This window comes from Nanorana parkeri, unplaced genomic scaffold, assembly GCF_000935625.1.
Source record: "Nanorana parkeri isolate BGI_ZX_2015 unplaced genomic scaffold, ASM93562v1 scaffold1016, whole genome shotgun sequence".
Lineage (NCBI taxonomy): Eukaryota > Metazoa > Chordata > Amphibia > Anura > Dicroglossidae > Nanorana > Nanorana parkeri.
Window position 1 is genome coordinate 614370 of NW_017307284.1, and position 12336 is coordinate 626705.

At 39.1% G+C, this 12336-nt stretch overlaps 1 long non-coding RNA gene across 1 annotated transcript in view; it reads left to right on the forward strand.

Moving 5' to 3' along the window:
* The window catches only part of LOC108795853, a 22263-nt gene extending 12254 nt beyond the window's left edge, over positions 1–10009 (forward strand). Inside the window, exons 2-3 of the long non-coding RNA XR_001941771.1 lie at positions 5506–5516; positions 10000–10009. This is a non-coding gene — a long non-coding RNA (uncharacterized LOC108795853). The remainder of the gene's footprint in view (positions 1–5505; positions 5517–9999) is intronic.
* The last annotated feature ends 2327 nt before the right edge of the window (positions 10010–12336 follow it).

Below are 12336 nucleotides of genomic sequence, written 5' to 3' on the forward strand. Positions count from 1 at the left end.
TGTGGGGGAAGAGTTGGTGGTGGGGGGGGGGGCGCTGAGTTTTGTCTTGCAGCCCCAAACCAAAATACACCACTGGCTCAACCCAGACGGAAAAAAATGATGTGCTCTAATTATTTCAAAATGGGGAGAAGTGAATATGGCACCATTCATGTGTCAGTTAAAGGAGAAGTATGGGGAGAGTGAAATACACTCATCCCCATAATTAGAGCCGATGTGTCACACTACAGCTGTCACACATTGGCTCTATTGATCAAGAACTCAGCAGTCATATACCACTGATCCCTCAGTTCCCGATCTTCTCCCTGCAGAGATTCACCACTCCCCTCTCCATTCCTACAGCATGACTGGAGGGACAAGCGGGAAAGGGGCGGGAACAGCTGACTCTGGCTCCAGAGAAGCAGAGCCAGCTGTCAATCAGGTAGCGGGGTGGATGCGTCCGGGCTGCAGTGCGGCTCTGCGCTGTCAGCATATAGTGGCCAAGAGCTCAAAGAGTTTTGGGTCAAAGGAGGACATTAGTATATGTCCTCCGGTGAGCCTAAAGAGGACTATAGAAAAATGGTTGGGCCATAGCTCTTTTTTAATAGAAATTAGTGATAGAGGTATAATGCATCCCCAAACTAAATGAGGTGTCCCCAGCACTCCAAACTGCTGAATGCATGAGTTTGAGAGACCACTAAAGCCAACTGTTGGCAGGAGTTTGAGTGTGCTTCGTCTAGAGAGGTAAATGCTCAGCAAGGTGTGTGAATTGGTCATATGAAAAAACTATATTGTATCTGCACACTGTTGATTTCTTTTGCTGGTAATGTCACATCAAGGAATTATCTTCCATTAACTATTCCAGTGTATCCTTTGCCCTCGTTGACCATAATCCACACTTCAGAGGTCCAGAAGAGCCTTTATCCAGGTGCTGCAAACAATTTTTAGAGAAAAAACAGAAAATGGTGACAGAGCATGATGACAGAACACCAGGTTGTATGTTCAACATTTTCCAAGCACATTAAACATGTTTATACTCTGTGAATGTGCTACATTAAAGAAAGAACCTCCCTAGAGCATTTTTTACACTACCCAGGCATATGAGCATTCTGAGAACAAGCCATGGATGTCACTATTCAATTGATGTCAGTGCTAAGTTCACCACCAGTAATTGCTAGTAATTATTTTATGCCACATGCAGAATACTTAGAAGAAGACTCAAGCTGCAGTGTTAATTTTAACCACATTTGTAGTTCAATTGATATTTTGCAGAATGCTGAGATTAATATAAAAAAACGGATATCACTTGTTACATGATATTAATGCTGTAACTTGTACCGTTTTCTTTTTTCCCAACAAATTCTGTAGTATAATGCAAATAACAGCACTGTTTTTAGTGATATGTTCTTTTAAAGCTCAACTCCAGACACAAAAACATACATTTAAAAATATATCTTAAAAAGCCGAAAGGATATAAATCTACTTTGTGTGCACCAAATGCCTTTTTAAACCCAGAATTGAACTCATTAAAGTAGCAGTGATGTTGTTACTGTCCTTTTAAACAGTCTGTGCAGAGGGCAGAGCTGTGGAAGGGACCAAGTAGGCCCCACCCACTACAAGCTGCCTGCAGAAAACTAGCGTAGGGGGCGGAGGCATGACCAGTCACCCTGCACAAGAAAATAGAGCAGCAATGACTATTACAAGGAACTTCTGCACAAAGGAAAAATGTCACACCGGATTACTGCACAGATCTGGAAGGAATACACAAAACCATATCAAGAATTAAGTAAAAATACACAACGCTTCTTTTATTTAGGCAATATTTGCTTATTCCAGCTTTTTCTAAGCCACACAAACACCTAGACTCATGTTTCAAAACAGGGGGTCACATTTAACATTGTGTTACTTGAAGTGTAAATCATAACACTGCAATTCTCTTATTTACGCACTTTGTAATATACCTTTGGAAGCATTTTGTTATATCAGTTTGATAAATGCCCAAAAAACCTGTTGATCTTGTCAGGAATTTAGTGCTGTTCTGTGTCCTCTGCACATGCCCTGTGCTATCTCAAAGAACCCTCCCTTATCTTGGACTACAGAGTTATTAGCCTTTGTGTTGTAGAGATCTAACAATAGGAGTGGTTGAGTAGTTTAGCAAAGGACAATGGGCAGTGTGTTGTCTGCCCACAACAGGACTTAGCTGTGAATTTGGCCAAAAGATATTTTGTCTGTACTTGCTGGGCCTTTAAAGGGATAATATATTAGGAAATGTGCATATATTTCAGATATGTACTTATTTTACTTTATAACCATGCTGACATCTTTGTATAAAGATCAGTGACAGTATTGTCACAGTTGACGCCATGAGTTACCACAGAAAGAGGTTGCTGCACTAGCTACATTTTTCTATGGAACCTCATGATCTGCAGTTTTGCCCCTGCTATGAAGTGTACATTCCTGCTCCTGAATGCTAAGCCTAAAATATAAATGTGATTTTTCTGATTGAATCTATCTGACCCCAGAAAATGATTGTGTTTTTACTTGCGCATTGCATCTCAGGTAGGGACAAAACTTAATGAAGTGCATATTGGTATCATCCAGGGTTGAAGCCTGGGGGGGCTGGAGGGGCATATCATATGCCCCGGGTGCCACTTCAGGAGGGGTGCCACTGGATGTGTGGATGCCAATGGGGGGGGGGGGCAACTCTGAACCTTTGCTCTATTTGACAGAATGTCCAGCTTCTTCACTGGCATCATCAAGTATGATTGTAAATGCCCACCAAAAGTAACAGTGACAGTGCACCCAGGGGTATTACAATGTACATGTGCAGATGTGCCCACAGCAAGTACTTGTACACAATTTAATTTAATGCTGGTTGGAATGAAAATTCCAATAATAAATACCCATATACTGTATATGCAGCTTTTTTTGCCCTGATGGCATGACCTTTTTTTTTACCTGTTTCTTTGCTTGGTATATGTGTATTTAAATGGTTAGTGTGCTTGTCAAATTAGCTTTTTATAGGTTTTTTTTTTTTACGTTTTCAGCTAAAATACTGGTGTGTGCATTCCATAGTCCACGTTACTGGAACACAGGGCATAAAAGCAAAACAGTTTTTGGATGTTTATAGCAAAGTAGGATTACAACGTATCCAAAGAACATCATCAATTTGCTACATAAGTTCAGGGATAATATATACAGAATATATGTATCTTAACAGTATAGGTAGCTGTTTGTCTTTCCTTTAGATACATCAAACTGTGTATATACACTGTGACAATGCTTGTGAAATTTGTTATAATTGTTATAAGTTAGTTCTATTTTTTGAACAACCCTGGTGACAGTGCCATGGTAGCAGGAAGCGCAGCTGGGTGTGGGAAATACACTGCATCCAGCAAGTGTGCTTGGATCAAAGCCTGTTCAGTGGCAGCAGGATGCAAATCTGTTCCCAGCTGGATACACACTTTAATGCAGCAACTCAACTATGGCATTCAATTCTACTGCTGTGCATGCAAGAACAATGAGGATTAGAATGGAACTGCTGTACCAAACCAAGATTACAGTGACAGAAATCTACCAGTGATAGCTCCTTGGATGGAACTTCCAATAAGACACGGCACCTTTTACACTGACTAGTCAAAAGAATCTGTCCAGGCAATAAATCTATTTTGGCAACACCCTGTTTGAATGAGATGCTAGCAATTACACTGAAAATACAATCCAGGTTTATATAATTTTATATTAGACCCTTTTGAAATGTGGGGGAAATTATTTTTCTGGCAAAAAGTTACAATTTTTGGTAAATGTTGTTTTTCTCCCCAGTTTTCACCATCAATATTGGTGTTTTGAGTGCTGAAAGTGATAATAATGTCTAAAAGGTGCTGATCAAATAACCTACAATGGACATTGCTTCTTAATGTTTAAAAGTTTTATTTTCGTGCAAAATCAGCTGGTCCCCTGAGCACTGGGACCTTATATACTGTCTTAGGGTGGCTCCTTTTCATTTTCATCAACTCCAGATGAGAGTAGAGTCATTCTCAACAATGGGATATAACCGGACTGTGTGCTCAATCCTGCACATGCCGCATTTTGTGTTGTTTATCTTTTTCCAATGTGTAACATTGACAAGATAAATGGAAATTGCATTTTCAAATTTGTATAAATATGCCACACTTTGCTTTCTGCAGAGGTGTTAGCTTCCATTTTACTTACTAAATCATTAAAAGGTGTAATTTGGCTAGAGCTGCTCAAACTTTTTTTCACAGTTGTATGATGAGATTTACAATAACCGTAACTAAAAACAGTGTTCAAGCATAACAAAGCACTCAAATGCTTCAAGGACAACTTCCAGTATTCATCTGAAAGACTTGCAGATAACCTAGATATAGAAAGGCCTGCTTCTCTGAACTGCAGTGGCATTTTTAGGGAATATTTAATATGTATAAAGAGCTTTCCTGGAGTCCTTTTTAGGAACTGCTGAAAAATATAATGGCAGTACATAAGCTGCGTAGGGGAATGAATCAGGAGCAAAACAAAATCTGGAGATCCTATCACGGGATTGCGACAGCACCATGTATTAAATATTTTTTTTTAAATGAACGTTGATGATTTATCTAACTTTAGTACTTACCAGAAAGTTGCTAAACTTCATACAGGTCCACATGGGTTTAAACGGTGCTGTCACGTACCTCTTGTGGCCTAAAAGAAAGACAAAGAGCTGTTAAGATGCTACAAATGAGACAATGGTGTCACCATGAAGTCTCTTCTTTGGCAGATTTTGGAGAGGACTGGAGAGGAAGAAGGTATTGTTGCTGTTTACAATCCCATAGTGCTATTATATTCCACTGAAGTTCCCGTCATCACCTAGCCACATATACCAGCTCTCCACTCCACCCAAGGCTCCATTAACACTTATGTTCCCATTGATGGGCATTTTTTGGCAAGTGGGTGCATGTCCAGGGGCCCAAAAGCGTACCTGCCTAACCTATTTCCAGTTCTATATCCATTGCATTGCACTCAGAGGCATGTACATTTGTTCACTCTGTGTAATATGTATAAAAATACACCAGTGTGTATGAACTCTCAGAGCTCCAGTACACAGGGTCTCCACCTTGGGCACCCAAGTGGCATTTCTGCTTGATGAAGCAAACTTATTACATCAAAACAGAGATTGAACAAATTATAAAATGGCCCGTGATTTTGAAGGTTTTTTTCACATTTTTCCACATGTTTTTCAGGAGCTTTTACTCCTGAGCACTTTTGTTTTAACCAATGGAAAGCTAGTTACTAGGAGTAGAGAATGGTTGTTAGATGCGCACTTGGAGCAGTGGCTACTTTACAACATACACAGGGACCATGGAGAACAAAAGTAGCCACCCGCCAGAAGGAAGGACAGGGTCAGCACCAATTCAGAGATAATTTGAGGATCTAAAACTGAGTGATGCACAAATAAGATACATGTTCGTTAATAGTTAAGGTACTTGAATGCATTTTTAAAATGTAACCTCTGAGTTTAGTGTCACTTTGAAGTGAGGGGGTTGGTTTAAAAAGTAATTGGCTGTTCACTGTGTTATTTAAGACTAGCAGGGTTATTCACAAAAGTGTGAAGAGTTTTGAGAAGGCAGGAGAAGAGAACAATCTAGGGCAACATAGCTGAACTAGAAAGTGAGCTGAATTGGATAATTTTTCAAAATCAGCTATTTTGGCCTAGATTGTTCACTTCTCCTGACTTATCCAAACTCTTCACCCTCTTGTGAATAACCCTGTAGATGATTTTCACCAGGCAGTACTTGGAAAACACTGGCTTTTATCAGGTGTACTTTTTTAAATAACAATAAAAAACATTTCATGAATGGTTTTGCCTGTGTACCTGTCTAAAGAAAACTGCCGCTTCTATGTCACAATTGCCTGTATGGTTTGCAGCAAAAAGTACCCTCTACATTGGCCCCTGGATCCAGTGATAATTGCAAACAGCTGCAATATTGTGAGAATATTTATGATAAGTCAACCCACTAGGGAATCCTGTGGCAGGTCACATTCCTTTGAATTGGCATTTAGGACTGTGAATAGTCACCAGTATTCAGCTGCGTAGAAGCACAGTTGAAGAATGGAATATGTAGCAGTAGTGTATAGTCCTTAAAGGCTAATTCCACCTCTCTGACGGCTGCGTCATTTATTCAGACGGATCTGTGACTGAAAGACCACAAATCCCATCTGCCACCATGGCAGATGGACTCATAGACCTCAATGGTGATGTCACCGCACTTGTGATCCATTGATTACGTCCTCCATCCTCATACCCAAAGGTCTGGAGGATCCTGAGCATTACATCTACAATCCAGTGCCCACAGGTTGCAATGCTTTGCAGGCTCAAATGCACAAAATGAAAATGTTGCTGACTGTGTCCTCATTGGGTAGGTCTTCCCGTTGACACAAAGACAGGAAATTAGAAGGTGGTGGGTGTGGGATACATACAAACAAAAACCTGACAGATGTTTAACCTTTCTCTGCTCTGCTTAAAAATGTTTGATTTTACTGCTGCTTTTGTCACAATCAGGGATATATCCCATCACTTGCTGTCCTTGTGACACCCTGTCACTACGACAGGAAGTGAGGAATAATCTACCCAATGAGGGCACAGACAGCATTAAAACTATTTAAGACTAGAAAAAAAATGGCTGTATTTGGGGTTTAAAAAGAAGGTCATGTACAGTTGCTTCTTCATACAATAATTCTGCCGAAGAAGCTTGAAACAAATGATTTGTGCTCTGTTTTACATACAGAGAACAGAAAAGGGAATTGTGCTCAGATACCCCATTATAGTGCAGCCATGGTTCTTGATAAAATATCAGTATTGAATGACAGAAAGTGCCAAGAATTCATTTTCATATTTGTCTTTGCAATGTAAAATGTTTGTGAACAATCTGTTTCATGCTGTATAGCCACCCTTTGTGGTGTATACATTTTTAGACCTAAGTGCACATTAGCCTGCATTGCTTAATTTGCCATGGTTTATCAACAAGTGCCCACTTGCCAAAAATCTTAACTGATCTCTTAATCCCAGCACAGAATATATGCACTGTGGTGCATTGAGGTTCACCCCCAAAATGCTTGCACAAGGTTGCATCTAATGTGCTTTGACTTGTATTACAATGCATGTGAAGGTGCATTATACCACAAATGGATCTAAAGCCAACCTGTTTTAAAGGATAACAATGCCCCCTTGTTCTCTTGTGCTATGTATACTTTTGTTTACATACTTCAGATTAGTGGGCGACCAGGGAGCCGTGGCCTCCTCCTCCTGAAAGAGTTACACATTGAAGTACATGTTCAGATTTTTCTCCATAGCCCCACAATGAGGCAGATATCTACTCATAACAAGCATGCATCTTGTAAATGATAAATATCCCTCATTCACAGCACCCCCAGCCCCAGGGAAGCTAGTCATAGTCTACATGGCAGTCAGAATCTAACCACAAGGTTTTTTTAAATATTATTTTCAAGAGAGAAACATGGAGGCTGCCATTGCTGTCTTCTTGTTCAGAAAATGCCATTGGTGTTGACTCTCTGGCATAAAACATTTGACCATACACCCTGAAATATGCCAATCAGGTCTTCAGTCTTTATTCTAATTTTTCTAATCTGCATACTTGATCTAGACCATTAAGATAAAAGTACTGAACCCAGCATGCCAGCATAATGGCCAGTATTCTAGCATTTTTAACAATGGCAGTCTACATATTTCTCTCTGGAAAAATTATCTTTCAAACCATTCCAACAACATGTTCATGTTGTCTAATATCTATGCAGTGTCTAAGCAGGAGAGCCAGACGCCATCAATGCTTAGTAGAATGTGACTGTGCACAGGCTTTGCTGCCAAGTCCTGAGTTTCACTGGTCAGAGATATCTCTTTCTAACTATACCAATAGGTCAGTATGACCATACAGGTTATGGTGAGAAGTAATTAAATCAATCAAAAAGCCATCAACTCTAATGAGTGAGAAGCACCATAAAGCTATCTTAAAACAGAAGGTATTCCCATGTCTCATTTCTTCACATATCCCAAAATAAGAGGATTATTCCTCATTTCAGGACAGTGGTTGAAATGCAAAGTGCTTTTCACTTCTTTGGCCAATACCTTAATATACTATGCACTGATTAGAATTGAGGGCTTTTTGATTGCATTAGTCCCTTCTCGTCATAACCTGTATGTTTGTACGGTCCCATTGGGTTCCATGCCCTACTCCATAGATGCTATTGTTTCCATATACTGCTCTGATGATGGCTGAATGGCCTGAAACAATTGTATGTAATTTTGAATAAATGGCTCTATCATATTAAACTATATTTGTACTATGCAACAGCGATTCTAAACGTGCATCTGGCCGAAGGTTTACATTGATTTACATTGCTCTGCCCACTGTCCTGAAATGAGGACTAATCCTATTTATGGTGTATGTGATGGAATGAGAAGTATGAATGCCTTCTGTTTTAAGAAGGCTTTTCTGTGCTACTACCTATACATATGACAGACTTCATCTAGACTTAGTGACAATCATCTCATTAATACCTGTGTCACAAAAGCGTGTCAAAAATGATTTTTCCTGCTAAGAAACCATGCAAATGTGTTAAACAAATCATATAAAACTAAGAATATGCAGTCTACATTAAAATGTCTGGTACCCTTTAAAGTGAACAGTTTGGTAGACAGGGTAAGAAGAATGCAGGGAAACACTAAAAGCTTCACCATCACATAAATCATCATTTACAAAAAGAATAAGCTTTTTAGCTTGCAGGTAATGCACAAAGCACAGGGAGCGAACCAGCTTACTCCTATCTCTGCCCTAATCGATAGTCACAGAATGTTATTGAGATGAGATAATAGTAGATGCCATTATACTGTAAGTGCTGACCTAATTGCAAAGAAATATTGGTTTCTTTGTCTAGGGAAAGAGAGGTGCCGGAGGAATTTAAGTCTGCACCAGCAGACCAGTTTACATTCATTATCTTACTTCACATTCGCTGAAACTCCTGTGGGCAATGCTCGGTAAAGCTAACTGCTATCAGCTGGCTTCTAACTACACGCAAACTGAATCACCTGTGTGCCTCGCATTGTGCACATAACAGTACGTACGCTGGATAGGAAGTGACATGTCTAGGGAAGCAGTTAAAGGCTACAGTATTATTATGAAACATTATCTGGAAGTCACTGAAGTGTTGCCACGCAAGTGCTTAATATATGTCATGTGTATGAGGATGCAGTATAGTACATTACAATTTATAATAACATCCCCAGTGGCTAGGCCATGGTTCAGAGGATAGGGAAACAGTGAACACTATTACACTACCAAATAAACAGCTTGCCATAAGGACCTATGGAATACTTCTGTGCCTATTTTCACTAATAATTACAAACACTAGGTTTTATGGGATTTAAAGGGTAAGGGTTCAAGCTAACTCTAGAAAATGGGTAAGTTTGGGCCAGTTGTCAATTGTGAAGACTATGGGGTCATCAGTTATGCATGAAGCAGCCAAAAATCTCATGAGCTAGAATGGTTAATATTTGCACAGAAAATAGTAATATACTGAATATATTATATATATATATATATACTTCATCTATTTAATAGTAGTGATCTAATTATTTCAAAGGTCTGGTCATCTACTTTCTGTATGTAGTGGAGTCTTCTTTTAATGGCAGTGAATTCAAGTAAGATATTTGTAAATACCAATATACTTAATAAACTTAAGATATAGGGAACAAAAGCAGAATTATTTTATTGCAGAATTTTCCATGGTGTAAGTCATGAAGCACTGGTGTCCTGACATTATGGGCACTTTAAGGCTCAGACTTAAAGTAATATTAAAGTCAGAATGTTTTCAGCTATTTCAAATGCTAATTAAATAACTTACAATGTATTCTGCTTCTTAATGTTTAAAAGTTTTAATTTTCTGCAAAATCAGCTGGTCCCTCTGAGCACTGGTCCTAAAATCCTGTGTTAGGGTGGCTCCTCTCCCTTGCAGGGTCCTATGGAGAGACCCTTGTGTGTGCTAGTAAGTTGTGTGTGTCTCAATTAACACACAGACACAGAAAGGCACTCCCCCCTGTTCCTCCTTTCTCCCATCTCCGATCTTATACAGTAGATGGACAGCTGCTGGAGACTGCTCTGTCCCTTGTGATCTTGGACAAGAAGTTCAGGGAAGCTAAGCTGAGAGAGTTGGAGCTGTTTGGAAACATGATGAATGTAAATGCTTGGGCAACAATATAAAGAAATACAATATATATTTGTTTGATCTGGATTCATTATTGACAAAATGTTTAAGCATTTAATACTACTTTAAAATATAGGTCCTGATGGACCCCATTAAAGTAGAACCACAAGTTTTTATTTAATTAACAGAGTCAATTTAGTATTCTTTATTTACGAACATTTTAAGCGGCTCCACAGACCACTACTATCCTCCTCTCCAGCTCGTGGGACTGTTCCTTCCTCACATTCACAATAGTCAGTGAAGAAGTTGCACACCAATTCCTTAAAATCAACTTTACTTTCCAAACACCAAAATTGTTAGATACTGCAGCCAGTGGCCTCTCATTAACATGTTTTACCCCTTAATGGAGTTTAATCATAAAGCAATAAAGTTGAATCAACTTCAAGGTTGTGGTGTGCAGCCTTGTCACAAACTATGACAGCCCTTTTAGTGTTTAGAATATTGCTACATATTAATAGTAGCAATGCCTATCCAATCATTAAGATGTAAAGCTGAAGGGTCTCATGCAATGGGCCATGAATAAAGTTTAGAGAATTTGGTGTTCTGATTAGTAGGGTGGAGTGAAAAACACCTGTAGCAATGATAAGTAAAGAGGGGTCATATTCTGAAACCTGCAGTTACTGAGGACTGCAGAGCTTGGATTTTACAGTCAACAGTTTTTGGTAGTGGAAAGAGTATGGTATGGAAAGCCAACAGAGATCCATCAACATTTAAACAGTAGCTGAATTAAAGTTGTTGTTGCAATACACCACTGACAGAGTCTGGAAAATAGATTAAAATGGATTTGGTCCACATTGGAAAGCCACTGTAACATCCTTTAAAAATGTCCAGTTTCTAGTTGGCATTGTCCTGACTTTCCTGATATTGTGATTAATGATTAATTGTGATGACAAAGCATTTATATATTTATTCTGCACTTGGAATTAACAGTGTACACACTGCTTTGGCACATGGAGGAAACACATGTAAAAATAACACAGTGTTAGTTGTGTTCTGATATGGAAAAAGTCACAGAGATAATTGAGTGCATTACAATGAAATACAGTAAAATGTGCTGAAATTGTGACATTGATCGCATACCTTACCAACCAATTAATTAGGCTTAGCAAAGCTTACATTTCTATAAGCCATAACAATGAGCATAAAGTGCACCCCAATCTAAAAACAGATATTTAATTAGGTGCTGTGGATTTGTTTGTTTGTATTACTTAAAAAGCCAAGAGTTAGCCCACAACTCCCTAGTACAGGAGTTATTGCTAGTAATGTCACCAGTCCTGTCAATCCCATCTATGTAGGAACACCTGCACAGCAGTAAAATGCCTGTGCAGAGCCCAGTTGCAGAGTGGCACAGAAGCAAGGAAGCTTTCTTAGGACCCTCCTTGACTCAAATGTGCCACATGAATGACGTTGTAAGTGTTTCTTCTACTTTGCTTTATATTTGCACATTTGCTGTTAGGTGAAGTTATTTTATTATTAGGATCATCACACTTTAGCCTGATAGGCAGGAAGACACTGGGAGAAGATAAAAGGCTTCCTATAACTTTCATAACCTACCTTTCAAATACCTTCATAAAGATTGCCAGAATTATTTGCAAAGAATGTGGTATATCCATTAATATGTATATGGTAAGAGAAAACAGGGAAAGCACCTACACCTGGTGTAATAACATTTTATTAAAGCAATGAAAAATGAATATATCAATTGACTCACATGTTCCCTAGAGGTATACAGCATTACAATCTCTACTGCAACTCACAGGGTTATAGAGTACAGATAACCCGCAATTCTGTGGCGACCACTAGAGGTACGTAGGGCTGAGGATAGCTAATGTCTTCTGGGTGTGATCACCCCCTTCAGAGCTAACAGAAAAAGGGGGGGATCAGCCCTGAAACGTGTTAGATATCCTAAGCCCTACTTACCTCTGGTGGTCGTCAAATACTTTTTAGATATCTGCACTCTGTAACCCTGTGAGTTGCAGTGGAGTTTGTAATGCTGTACACCTATATGAAATATGTGAGTAGATAGATTAATTGATTTCTTATTGCTTTAACAAACGTTATTACACCAGATGTAGGCACTGTCCCTGT